The sequence below is a fragment of the Panthera tigris genome, chromosome C2, assembly GCF_018350195.1.
Source record: "Panthera tigris isolate Pti1 chromosome C2, P.tigris_Pti1_mat1.1, whole genome shotgun sequence".
NCBI lineage: Eukaryota > Metazoa > Chordata > Mammalia > Carnivora > Felidae > Panthera > Panthera tigris.
Genome location: NC_056668.1, coordinates 147,280,061 through 147,294,170, shown reverse-complemented (window position 1 = coordinate 147,294,170; position 14,110 = coordinate 147,280,061). Strand labels below are relative to the sequence as shown.

General features: G+C 40.6%; 1 protein-coding gene across 15 annotated transcripts in view; it reads left to right on the top strand.

Annotated features, from left to right (window-relative positions):
• ACKR2 (atypical chemokine receptor 2) overlaps positions 1-14,110 on the top strand; it is a 59,764-nt gene that overhangs the window by 13,924 nt on the left and 31,730 nt on the right. For 12 of the 15 annotated variants that reach the window (XM_042956374.1, XM_042956366.1, XM_042956373.1 and 9 more), the window contains 2 exons: positions 8,023-8,082; positions 13,897-14,089. The gene's annotated coding sequence lies outside the window, so the exon portion shown is untranslated. Of the gene's footprint in view, positions 1-6,528; positions 6,593-8,022; positions 8,083-9,363; positions 9,503-13,896; positions 14,090-14,110 lie in introns of those variants that run through there. The other 3 variants (XM_042956379.1, XM_042956380.1, XM_042956369.1) reach the window with 3 other exon arrangements.

Genomic DNA, 14,110 nt, shown 5'->3' with positions numbered 1-14,110 from the left:
GATTTGTGTGCATTGATTTTATATCCTGCAACTTTGCTGAATTCATGGATCAGTTCTAGCAGGTTTTTTTGGTGGAATCTTTTGGGTTTTCCATATAGAGTATCATGTCATCTGAGAAGAGTGAAAGCTTGACCTCCTCCTGGCCGATTTGGATGCCTTTTATTTCTTTGTGTTGTCTGATTGCTGAGGCTAAGACTTCCAATACTATGTTGAATAACGGTAGTGAGAGTGGACATCTCTGTCTTGTTTCTGACCTCAGGGGGAAAGCTCTCAGCTTTTCCCCATTGAGGATGAGATTAGCGTTGGGTCTTTCATATATGGCTTTTATGATCTCGAGGTATGAACCTTCTATCCCTACTTTCTTGAGGGTTTTTATCAAGAAAGGATGCTGTATTTTGTCAAATACTTTCTCTGCATCTATTGAGAGGATCATGTCCTCTCAGGTTCTTGTCCTTCCTTTTATTAATGTGATGTATCACACTGATTGATTTGCAGGTATTGAACCAGCTCTGCATCCCAGGTATAAATCCCACTTGGCGTGGTGAATAATTTTTTTAATGTATTGTTGGATCCAGTTGGCTAACATCTTGTTGAGGATTTTTGCATCCATGTTCCTTAGGGAAATTTGTCTATAGTTCTCCTTTTTAGTGGGGTCTTTGTCTGGTTTTGGAATCAAGGTAATGCTGGCTTCATAGAAAGAGTTTGAAAGTTCTCCTTCCATTTTTATTTTTTGGAACAGCTTCAAGAGAATACATGTTAACTCTTCTTTAAATGTTTGGTAGAATTCCCCTGGAAAGTCATCTGGCCATGCACTCTTGTTTTTTGGGAGATTTTTGATTACTAATTCAATTTCTTTACTGGTTATGGGTCTGTTCAAATTTTCTATTTCTTCCCGTTTCAGTTTTGGTTGTTCATATGTTTCTAGGAATTTGTCCATTTCTTCCAGATTACCTATTCTATTGGTGTATAATTGCTCATAATATTCTCTTATTATTGTTTGTATTTCTGCTGTGTTGGTTGTGATCTCTCCTCTTTCATTCTTGATTTTATTTGTTTGGGTCCCTTCCTTTTTCTTTTTGATCAAACTGACTAGTGGTTTATCAATTTTGTTAATTCTTTCGAAGAACCAGCTTCTGGTTTCATTGATCTGTTCTACTTTTTTTTTTTGTTTCAGTAGCACGATTTCTGCTCTGATCTTTATTATTTTCTGTCTTCTGCTGGTTTTGGATCTTATTTGCTGTTCTTTTTCCAGCTCTTTAACGCATAAGGTTAGGTTGTGTATCTGAGACCTTTCTTCCTTCTTTAGGAAGGCCTGGATTGCTATATATTTCCCTCTTATGACTGCCTTTGCTGCATCCCAGAAGTTTGGGGCTGTGGCGTTATCATTTTTATTGGCTTCCATGTGTTTTTTAACTTCCTCTTTAACTCTTGGTTAGCCCATTCATTCTTTAGTAGGATGTTCTTTAGTCTCCAAGTATTTGTTATCTTTCCAAATTTTTTCTTGTGGTTGATTTTGAGTTTCATAGCCTTGTGGTCTGGAAATATGCACGGTATGATCTTGATCTTTTTGTACTTGTTGAGGGCTGATTTTTGTCCCAGTATATGATGTATTCTGGAGAACATTCCATGTGCACTGGAGAAGAATGTGTATTCCACTGCTTTAGGATGAAATGTTCTGAATTATATCTGTTAAGTCCATTTGGTCCAGTGTGTCATTCAAAGCCATTGTTTCCTTATTGATTTTCTGTTTGGATGATCTGTCCATTTCTGTAAGTGGGGTGTTGAAGTCCCCTACAATGATGGTATTATTATCAATGAGTTTCTTTATGTTTGTGATTAATTGATTTATATATTTGGGTATTTGCACATTTGGAACATAAATGTTTACAATTGTTAGGTCTCCTTGGTGGATAGACCCCTTAATTATGATATAATAGCCTTCATCTCTTGTTACAGTCTTTATTTTAAAGTCTAGATTGTCTGATATAAGTGTGGCTACTCCGGCTTTCTTTTGTCCACCATTAGCATGATAGATGGTTCTCCATCCCCTTACTTTCAATCTGAAGGTGTCTTTAGGTGTTAAGTGGGTCTCTTGTAAACAGCATATAGATGGATCTTGTTTTCTTATCCATTCTGTTGCCCTATGTTTTTTGATTGGAGCATTTAGTCTATTGATGTGTAGAGTGAGTACTGAAGGATATGAATTTATTGCCATTATGTTGCTTGTAGAGTTGGAGTTTCTGGTGGTGTTCTTTGGTCCTTCCTCGTCCTTGTTGCTTTTGGGTTGTTTGTTTGTTTGTTTGTTTTTGTCTTTTCTTCCCTCAGAGAGTCCCCCTTAAAATTTCTTGCAGGGTTGGTTTAGTGGTCACAAACTCCTTTAATTTTTTTGTCTGGGAAATTTTTAATCTCTCCTATTTTGAATTGACAGCCTTGCTGGATCAAGAATTCTTGGCTGCATATTTTTTCCGATTCAGTACATTGAATATATCCTGCCACTCCTTTCTGGCCTGCCAAGTTTCTGTGGATAGGTCTGCTGCAAACCTTATCTGTCTTGCATTGTAGGTAAGGACTTTTTTTCTCTTGCTGCTTTCTTGATTCTTTCCTTGCCTGAGTATTTTGTGAATTTGACTATGATATGCCTTGTTGATGGTCAGTTTTTGTTGAATCTAATGGGAGTCTTCTGTGCTTCCTGGAGTTTGATGTCTGTGTCTTTCCCCAGGTTAGGGAAGTTTTCTACTATGATTTGCTCGCATAACTCTTCTACCCCTTTCTCTCTCTCTTCATCTTCTGGGACCCCTATGATTCTGATGTTGTTCTTTTTTTAAAAAAAATTTTTTTTTTAACATTTATTTATTTTTGAGACAGAGAGAGACAGAGCATGAACGGGGGAGGGGCAGAGAGAGAGGGAGACACAGAATTGGAAGCAGGCTCCAGGCTCTGAGCCATCAGCCCAGAGCCCGACGCGGGGCTCGAACTCACGGACTGCGAGATCGTGACCCGGGCTGAAGTCGGACGCTTAACCGACTGAACCACCCAGGCGCCCCATGATGTTGTTCTTTTTAATGAGTCGCTGATTTCTCTAATTCTTAAATTGTGCTCTTTTGCCTTAGTCTTCCTCTTTTTTCTGTCCTATTCTCCATAAGTTTGTCCTCTATATTGCTGATTCGCTGGTCTGCCTCATCCATTCTTGCCACCGTGACATCCATTCAAGATTGCAGCTCAGTTATATCATTTTTTATTTCATCTTGACTAGTTTTACTTCTTTTATCTCTGCATAAAGGGATTCTAATCTATTTTCAGCCCCAGCTAGTATTCTTATTATCATGATTCTAAATTCTGGTTCAGACATCTTGCTTGTATCTGTGTTGATTAAGTCCCTGGCTGTCATTTCTTCCTGCTCTTTCTTTTGGGGTGAATTCCTTTGTTTCATCATTTTGAAGGAAGAAAAGGAACTAACAAGCTAAAAAAAAAATAAAATTATAAAATTAAAAACAACACAAATCAAAACATATCAAATAAATTATGCTAGATCATAGGTGCATTTTGGTCTGGTTGTTGAAAGGAGCTTAATAGATTAAAGAAAAAAGGGGAAAGGAAAAAAAACGAAAACGTTGAAAATTAGAAAAAAATGAATGCAGTGAAATAGAATGAAATGATAGAAGTAAAATAGAATTTGAAAAATTTACAAAAAAGTAAAAAATATAGTAGAAAAAAATTAAATAAAAATATTTTTAATAAAAATTGAAAATAAAAATAAATTTTTTCTCTTTCTGTATTCAAGAAAAAGAAAAAAAATTGAATAGATGGACCTGCAAACAGACTGAAATACAAGTGAAATTACATCATTTTCCCCTAGAAGTCAAACTCCGAAGCATTTTATATTTCGTAAACTAAGGAGGTGGAGAGACTTGTGGTGTTCCTGAAGTGTGAGGTTGGTCCACTTGGGTGGGGCTTAGTGTAATGGCTCTGTTCTCCACGAGATGGCGCTCCTTAGCTTACTGGGGTAGATTGTTGTGGCGCTTGTAGGTGTGTATGCGCGTGCGTGAGAGGGGTGAAAATGGCGTAATCCAGCTATCCAGTCTCTAGTATTGGAACTCTGTTCTCCCTGATCAGCAATCTTGCACCCATCCTTTGTCTCCGGTTTCTGTCCTCTTGCTTCTTTTATACTGTCTGTGACCAAGCCGTCAGGTTGTGAGGCAGCACCTCCCTCCTGGGTCTTATCTTAGATGCGGTGGTGTTTCCCAACCTCTCACTTCTGAGGGACTGTGGCTTTGACCCACTTAGACCTTCTGATGGAGGGTCTCACCGAGCAATGGCTGAGTGCTGGCCACACCCAGGAACGTTCGCTGGACCTTGCTGTTGCCGATGCACAGAGACTGAGGTCTGATGCAAGCCCGCCCCAGAAAAAGTTCACGCGGTTGTGTTGCAGCAGCATTTCAGGGATTATGGTAAGTCACAACATACATCTGGCACCAGGCTTCCCCCTTAATGTCCTTGTTCCAGTACCAGTGAATGTGGTTGTTCTCTGGGGTCTGCTGGGACCTTTGGCTGTGGGGAGGCTGCACAGCCTCTACCAAATGTCCTCCCAGCAGGGGAACCACCTCTCTCAAGGACCCCCGGACCTTACTCTCTGCTCTTGAGGATTTGCCCTTGCCATCAGAGCACTACCAGGTATCTAGCTGTGGAGTTTCAGACTCTGTGCTCCCCCTGTTTATAGAGTCTTAATGGAATTTAAACCCTCTCCTTTCTTCTTTCTCCCTTTTTTGTTCAGTTCCTGTAGCTGTTTCCACTTTTCCACTTTCTTTCCAGGTGCTTTTGGGGGGGGGGTGCTTTTTCCATACTCTCCCCCACCTCTGTCCTCTCTTTGCAAGCAAAAACAGCTCCCTGCCCTCCAAGGCTTCTCTCTCCCCTGGTTCACCTCTCTGCACTGTGTACCTGCTGAGTTCTATATTTCAGGTTGTGCAGATTGTTGTGTTAATCCTCAGATCAGTTTTCTAGGTGTGCAGGATGGTTTAGTGTTGATCTGGCTGTATTTCATGGACGTGAGACACAGAAAAAACTTCCGTGCTCTTCCACCATCTTGGCCCCACCCTGAAAACTTACTTCTCATGGTAACTTCAAAACATTCTTATTGAAAGGATAAAAGAATTTGGTGGCTATTGAACCCCCCTTAAATGTTGAGCTCTAGGCCGCGTACTGTAGAGACTAGAGCAGAAGAAACACAGTATACTCTGCCTCTGGGGAACTTGTAGCTTAGTTAAGATGACAGTTTATCTACATGAGAAACCGTGATCACAGGATCTGACCAGGTGCCAAGACAAGGGCCTTAGGAGTTTGGGCTTGTCTGCTTTGTCTCTCTCCATACCTGGGAAAGAGTCCATAGAGAGTTTCAAGGTTGGAATCCTGATTTCCAGCTGTTAGTCACTGTAGAATCCTCTGGCAGCTGGTTATCTAGCCTCCACTTGGACACTCTCACCCACAGGGAGAAGCCCCAACACTCTCCACTTAGGATTTGATGATGTTGTTTGCCAACTTTGGGCAGTGAGAGAAAATCAGATTGCTTTTTAGCCTAGATGTATGCATCTTTCAATCTTTGCCTTGAAAGAAACTACAGGCCTGAAAAAAATGTGTGTAAAGTCAGCAAGGAAAGGAAAATAGCTCTAGTCAAAAGGTTGAATTCCAGTGAGGTAAGTCAATGGATACTCACATGCTGACGTTAGCTAAGGAATATCTGATCAAATTCATCCTGAGAGGGTCACTTCTGGGGGGACCAAAATGAATTATTTTATTGCGGACAGTTATCCTTCCAGAGCCCATGTGTATGTGAATGTTCTGGGAAGGTCTGAGGGTATGAGATTTAGAGAGGTGAATTCATTCCATATACCAGTTAGACATTTTATTCTAATTCAGGATAAAGGCTGATAATTTTGGAGCAATCAGATATTTCTCATCAGGAATGCAGTGTGATAAAGAAGGTTTTCAAGCCAGAATGTAAAACCCTTCTCTAGTAACTTCTCAAAATAGATTTATAATAGGAAATAAAATTATAATATGAAGTACAATACCTGCAATTGTGGTGGTGCCAGTTAAATAAAACAAGGGGATAATACAAGGGCTGGCCCACGGTTGTATATAATAGTAGACAAAATGCGTGGTGTCTTTATCACCATCATCATGGTCATGTTGATTTACAGCCACCGAGGGAGAGGGGAACACTAAGCCATCTGATGTTGGAGAATTAGAGAAGGGACAGAGCAGGTCTCCTGGTGGGTAACAGATGTGAGCAGGGTGAAAAAGAAGAGATAAGGTCAGCAAAATGGCCATCGAGGTTGGAATGTGTAAGATACATGATTTGATCAATGCAAAGTACCCAGAAAGTTGCACACCTGGGCTTTGGTAGAGGCAAGGGACAGGAAAACTGCTACCCCTGTGTCCACCTAGGTGTGTCTGGACTCTTACAACTTTCAAACAAGATTAGTTCACTAGAAGCAAATAAATCATCCACATGACTGTGCTCCAGGCAATCACCCCTACTGAATTGATGACTAAGGCAGTCCACCTATGACTTATCAGAAATTCTCTTCCCAAGGAGGTAAGGAGGGAAAATGGGTGTGGTGGACCAGGAATTATGGGCAATTCTAGGTGAGCCAGAGTGAGTCACCTTCCCCAGTTGACTTCTGGCTAATACTGGAGACTAGGTCAAGGGCTTTTGCTTCTGCTGCTCATTCTTTTCACCTTTTCCCCAAATCCTTGCTCTGTCAGCTCTTCGATTTTTCTGATAAGGTTCTGGAGCTGGAGCAGCTCTAATTTTATAGATAGGGCTCCTGAGACCCAGATTGGAGAAGAGATTTGCCCTAATTCCTATAGCACATTGTTTTCAGAGCTGAGAGTGGACCGCCTCTTGACTACCAGCCTCTTGCGCTCTGTCCTCCACCATGCAGCTTTCCTCTTTGAGTCTTTTCCCCATTGTTCCAACTGAGAGGCAAAAAGGACACAAGACATGGCAGAAACTTGAGGAGGTTATCCCTCAACTGTGAAGTGCCCCATGGAACATATAGAGACTAAGGAGGAGTTTGGGAGCAGAGTCTCACCTTCCATGACCCTATCCTCAAGAGAAAAATCCAGTTTCAGGTTACAATTTCTAAAGTGTAAACTCTGAACTAATGAACTCTGTGATGCTTTCATCAATCTCTAATATTTTTCTTTTGGGATTTCTTTTCAAATTTTTGTTTTCAGGATCCCCCCTTTTAAGTAGCTTTTTTAAAATAATTTTTTTATTAAGTATAACTAACATACCGTGTTACATTAGTTTCAGATGTACAATATAATGATTCAACAATCCTATACATTTCTCGGTGCTCATCACATTAAGTGTACTGTTAACCCCCCTTCACCTATTTCACCAACCCCCCCCACCTCCCTCTGGCAACCACCTGTTTGTTCTCTGTATTAAACTTCTAAAAGTTTGTTATCTTACAACAAGATCCATATTTCTCTCCCCTGATGAATGTCGTCTTTCCTGCCTGAATGTCCCAAGGCCTCTCTTCCTCCAGTGAGCACAAAAAAACCTTGGAGGGTCCTTAGGTTGAATCCAGTATCAAAGGGAGTGTGCAATTTGCCTATGTAAAGAATTGGAAGTCCTCATCTCTCCTGCTGATGAGCACTCCCCTCCTTCCTTTTGCAGTACAGTCCCTATAAGCGAAAACATCTTGCTTTTAAATCTTTTCTGTACCCCCTTCTCCCAAAATTTGGCCTAGTCAATGAAGTATAGAACAACACAGACTCCAAGAGGAGCAGAAGTGTAATGCAGGACGAAGCAAGTGCCTGCTAATGAGACCCCTTAATTTCTTACTTTTGTGTTCTCTTCTGGGCCTGTGGGAGCCCTCCACTCCTGGAGAGGCTGTATCTAAACTCCTACCCTGGGCTTTTCAGAAAGGCTTTGTTGTTTCAGGTAAGCATCATAAACTAAAGCTGGCTGTGTATCTGTTTGACTATCTGTCTGGCCTCTGTTGTACCTTTCAGGTCTCAGACTCCTCAGACTCCTCAAAATCAAGTGTACCTATTTCTCCTCAGGCTAGATAGGTAAGTGTTCTGTAGATGCTCCTGTCTGGGTCAGGAAGGCAACTCCAACTTCCCCCAAATCAGTTACTTTAATTTTTTTTTAAGTTTATATATTTTGAGGGGTGCCTGGGTGGCTCAGTTGGTTGAGTGTCTGACTTTGGCTTAGGTGATGACCTCCCAGTCTGGCAGTTTGAGCCCCGTGTCAGGCTTTGTTCTGACAGCTCAGAGCCTGGAGCCTCCTTCGGATTCTGTGTCTCCCTCTCTTTGCCCCTTCCCCAGCTCACACTCTGTCTCTCTCTGTCTCTCTCTCAAAAATAAATAAACATTAAAAAAAAGTTTTATGTATTTTGAGAGATAGAAAGCACGAGTGGAGGAGGGGCAGAGAGAGAAGAGAGAGAGAATCCAAGCTGGCTGTGCACTGCCAGTGCAGAGCCTGATTCAGGGCTTGAACTAATGAACCATGAGATCATGACCTGAACCAAAGTTGGACACTCAATCTACTGAGCCACCCAGGTGCCCCCAAATCCATTAATTTCAAAGACTTTGGTTCCTCATATGTATAATTAGGGATTAGTGTACAAAAGATGACCCAAAACTTCCAAGATTGATCCTGGAACCATAATATCTTGAAATGTTTAAGGAAAAAAAAAAAAAAGGAAACTCTCATCATGACCAGATTGGGTCAGAGATCTGTGAGAAAAGGAGGCTTAAAAAGTAAAAGCCTAAATCCTTAATTGCCACCTAGAAGTTATAACATCTCATTAAGGATATTTCTAAAAATTCTTTTCTGGAAAGTCTTTTATATACTTGCACAAAGCCCCTGATAGCAAAAGAACAAGCCCTCCTACGTTTAGAGGAGGTGTGCCAGTTATCACTTAATACCTCCTTATTTCAGATCTATCCTTCATTGCTTTGCTTGGGATACTAGAACATTTCTTCCTTACAGCTCAATGTTGAGCTTTATCAGTAGAGAGTGCTGGAAGGCCAATTTCATCTACATAAGCAAGTGGTTTCTTCCTTCTGGCTTCTGCTTACTAGTACCCCAGCTGTGGGGGAGTCCTGCTTGCCAGCCAATGCCCACAGTTTCCTGCCTCAGCTACTGTGTACCAGCTCTGGCTAGGGCGATCTAGTGTACTACTGTGTCATCTGATGACTTGTGACTGCAGTCACACCCTCTCCAGTGAGGTCAGTGTCCCAGCCTTAGGGAGAGGCTCCACCCGTCCCTGCTTCCCCCCTCCCCACCCTGTCCAAGTAGGTTCTTTTGGTTACCCTCCCTCTGCCTTAGGGTATTCTTTAGAGTTCTCTTTTATTCCCTTATAGTAGTTAGCTCCCTTTAAGTAGTTAATAATTCTTTATATTAAACTGTCCCTGCTCAAAATACTGTGATTGCTATCTCCCGAATGTCCTTTCATTGGCCTTGATGCTGAAAATGCAATTACTGGTAAGTGACGGTACCCTAGTAGGTCAAGGTTTTGATAAATTCAAAATCCATTGAACATGTGAAAATACATCTGTTCTAATATTACTAGAAACTATACAAAATGAGTCAGAATGAGTTTTATTCAGCTGGAAGTCATATCTATGAATTTTATATTTAGAATTGTTATTAAATCATTGTATGGTTTAATGGTAGTGAAATGAACTCTAACAAAATTTTGGAGACTGAGATTTCTGGAATAAGAGAGTGATTCTCCCTTTTCCTTGAGTAGCATCAGCACCCAGAATAGCAGAAAGTCTCCATCTTTTAAGATGTTAGATATCCAGTTCTTTCAAATTGGAAAAAAAAAAAAAAAACCCTCCCCAATCTGTCCATCAGATTAAGAAATTCCATTGCCACACACACAACATGTATGACTGACTCTAGACCAGTGCTGTGCAGTAGAAATAGATGGTAGGCCTCAAATGTAATTTAAAATTTTCTATGGTCACATTAATGAAAAGAGAGAAACAGGTAAAATTAATTTTAACAATATATTTAATTTAGGGGCGCCTGGGTGGCTCAGTCAGTTGGGTGGCTGACTTTAGCTCAGGTCATGATCTCACGGCTCATGAGTTTGAGCCCCGCATTGGGCTCTGTGCTGACAGTTCAGAGCCTGGAGCCTGCTTCAGATTCTGTGTCTCCCTGTCTCTCTGCCTGTTTCCTGCTCACACTCTGTGTCTCTGTGTCTTTCAAAAATAAATAAACATAAAAAAAATTTAAAAAATTTAAAAAACCCAATATATTTAATTTAATCCAAAGTAGTGAAAATATTATCAAGATAATAATCATTATTAAATTATAATTAACATTAAATTGTTGATATTTACATTCTTTTATATGTACCAAGTATTTGAAACCTGTTATGTGCTTTATGCTGTAAAACTTCTCAGTGTAGACTAGTCACATTTCAATGTTTATTTATTTTTGAGAGAGAGAGAGAGAGAGAGAGAGAGGGAGGGAGCATGAGCGGGGAGGGGCAGAGAGAGAGGGAGACACTGAATCTGAAACAGGCTCCAGAGTCTGAGGCGTCTGCACAGAGCTGGACACTGGGCTTGAACTTGTGAACCACGAGATTATGACCTGAGCTGAAGTCGAATGCTTAATTGGCTAAGCCACTGAGGCACCCTAGACTAGTCACCTTCAAATGCTCAATAGCCACATATGGCTAGTGGCCACTCTTTTGGACAGTGCAGCTCTTGAATATGGGTTGACCACCATGTGAAGTCACGGGAGCAACTTTAAGTTGTGACTTTTTGGGACACAGTTAAGAAAAAAGGAACTGCATGAAAAATATTGGACTTTATTCTATAGCTTTATTGAACCTATTAATATTGTATTTTAAACCATTTTTTGTGTTAGATACAAATAAATGTAGTAGTGATGATGTGTATTACTTTAGGAATCAAGAATTTCAGTATAAAAGAAAAGGAAGTGCAATTACAGAATTAAGAATCTAGGTTGGGAACACTGTTGGGCATTACTGTGGAGTTTGTTACTCCTGTTAATCCTGTTGATCTGAACCCACTTATTGGTAGCATGAAGATTACAGAAACTGTTAAAAATAGCAGTTTGGAGACATTTTCTGACTCAAAGCATACTTAGTAGAATGAAACTGTAAGTTCTTGACTTGACCTTGAGTCAGGGGAAGCCATGTGAATTATCCAAAATCCAGTTGGATCTAATTTTAAAGATCCTTAGGAGTTACATTGTATGAATATGACAGAACACAATTTCATCAGGTCTTTGTGTCTTAAAATTAAATTCAAAAGACATTACTGTGGAACCTCAAGTTTAAGGTTTATGTAGATGTATCTCTAGATACATCTACATATCTTTACTTTTTAATGGAAAGATATTTACATATCTTAACATATGTACATTTATATATCTTAAGATTTCAAAACTCAAGGGGCGCCTGGGTGGCTCAGTCGGTTAAACATCCGACTTTGGCTCAGGTCATGATCTCATGGTTGGTAGGTTCGAGCCTCGTGTCAGGCTCTGTGCTGACAGCTCAGAGCCTGGAGCCTGCTTCAGATTCTGTGTCTCCCTCTTGCCCTGTTTCAAAATGCTCTGTTTCAAAAATAAATACATTAAAAAGAAAAAAACTCAAGTAATCAACTTGACTAGGAGCTACAGACTTCTTAGAAAAACTTGAGCAGGGGAAGTGGGCTAAGTGATCACCTCTCTATTTACATATTTAGGTATATATTTTCTTTTTTTTTTTTCCTGCAGTATTTTAAAGCAAATCCCAGATATCATATCTTTTCACCCAGTTATTACCCCATGACATTATGAAGTCATTAACATAATCACATATAGAGTTTAGGGTTGCTGATGGGGTCTCAAATAAGATTCTTAACCTTGCAGCCCAAGTATCTGCTAATAAATAGCTTCGGTTCACTGGTATGCTAATTGCTTTCTTTAGGTGGGTAAACATCTTCTAACCTTAGAATAAATCATAGAAATATAAAAGAGAAGATACCATTAGTATTAATATTTTTTTGTGTTAAGAAAGTGGCTTTGGGGCACCTGGGTGGTTCAGTTGGTTAAGGGTCTGACTTCGGCACAGGTCATGATCTCAAGGTTCGTATGTTCAAACCTGGGCATCAGGCTCTGAGCTGACAGTGCAGAGCCTACTTAGGATTCTCTCCCTCTCCTCTCTCTCTCTGCCCTTCCCCCACTTCTGTGTGTACTCTCTCTTTCTCAAAAACAAATAAATAAAACTTTTTTAAAAAGCTGCTTTGCATATTTGATGGTTTTTTTTTTTTTTGCATGTTTTTATTTAGGGGCACCTGCTTGGCTCAGTGGCCAAGCGTCCAACTTCGGCTCAGGTCTCACAGTTCATGGGTTCAAGCCCTGCATCAGGCTCTGCACTGACAGCTCAGAACCTGGAGCCTGCTTCAGATTCTGTGTCTCCCTCTCTCTCTGCCTCTTCCCCACTCACACTCTATCTTTCAAAAAACTAAATAAGCATTAAAACAAAAGAAAAAACGTTTTTATTTATTTTGAGAGAAGCAGAGAAAGAGATAACAGGGGAAGGGCAGAGAGAGAGGGAGAGAGAAAAATCCCAAGCAGCCTGTGTACTGTCAGCACAGAGCCTGATGCAGAGCTTGATCACACGAACCTCGAGATCATGACCTGAGCCGAAATCAAGAGGCAGACGCTTCACCGACTGAGCCACCCAGGTGCCCCTGCATATTTGATGTTTTATAGGTCTGTCACAGGAGGATGGGTTTGGACTGGTAGCTTTGTAACTAATTTGGAATGTTTGAGCAATACAGATTTTTTATTTTAAGATGAAACCTTATTAAATTATTCTTAATATTTTGAAATATCTAAGATACCTTTGGATTCCTAATATTTATACACCTAGGGTATTGGATTTACGAGTATGAATTTCTACCCAGAAAGTTTTGCTTATTATAAGTTAAAGCGCTTGAAGTATGTAAAGGGAAATGCTGGAGATGAAGCAGTCCACTATGTGAATACATTTATAAGCACGTTCTTCCAATCCCTAGCCCCTTGTCACTTTCCAATGTAAGAATGACCACAGAGCCTACAAAATGGGGCTGCAATATAGAAAAGCTGCCCGGACACTAACAGGTTGCTAGCCTGTCCTATGTATTTATAGCTTCCACCAAGATGGGCGACTTATGGACTTATGGTCTCTAAGTCCCTCCCTGCTCATCAGAGCCAGCCAGCATCTTAACACACAATTGAATGAAGGAGCATGATAGAATGAAAAATGCTAGGTATGCACCTGGGTTTTGCCATATATTGATTTTTCATTGTGTGCACTGCCTTTCTTCTGCCACTGTAATGTGGGAAAGCACCCTAGAAGAGATGGTCCCAGCATTAGGAGCATCCACAGGGCCGGAGCTGTTATGCTTATTCTTTGGGTAGCCTTGAGGCGACCCCTACTGGAAGGCAGATGCTACCACAGTCAGAAGAACTCCGAAAATGCATTCCTTCCTGGAAAAAGATAGACTCCTATCTAAACTCAGACTGATGTCTCATTTTATGGGACAAGTTGTCCAACATGTGCCTAAATTACAAACCACACATCCCTTCCAAGCTCCAAATCACTGGTGAGACAGAAGCAAAACTATGGCACTAAGCAAAACTATATAAAACTTTTCAGCAAGCAGGCTTTATGTGTCCTGAGGCTCTACTAAGGATCAAGATGAACTCTAATGCTGCAGTTCTACAATCCACCAGATCTTGGGACTCAGTCCATGTCAATATTATTATCTATCTGGTATTCCAATAGTGTCACTCCAACCTTGAGAGCTTTCCTTCTTGTCTGTTGCCTCCTTATTGTCAAGTACTCACTTATATCCTGGGTTCCTTTGCAGCCCAGGTCACCCTGGACATCATACAGCACATATGTTCTAACAGGATATGAAAAGGAATTTTAAGAAAGAACCCAGATGGCAGTAGTCTTATGACATTCTCTTGACCATTCCCATGACTCTATGGGGCTCTAGACCATCCTTGAGGATACAAGAGTGACAAGCCATAACTACATCAAAATTTGTAGCAAATAAGGTAAGTCTGGATACAATTCAT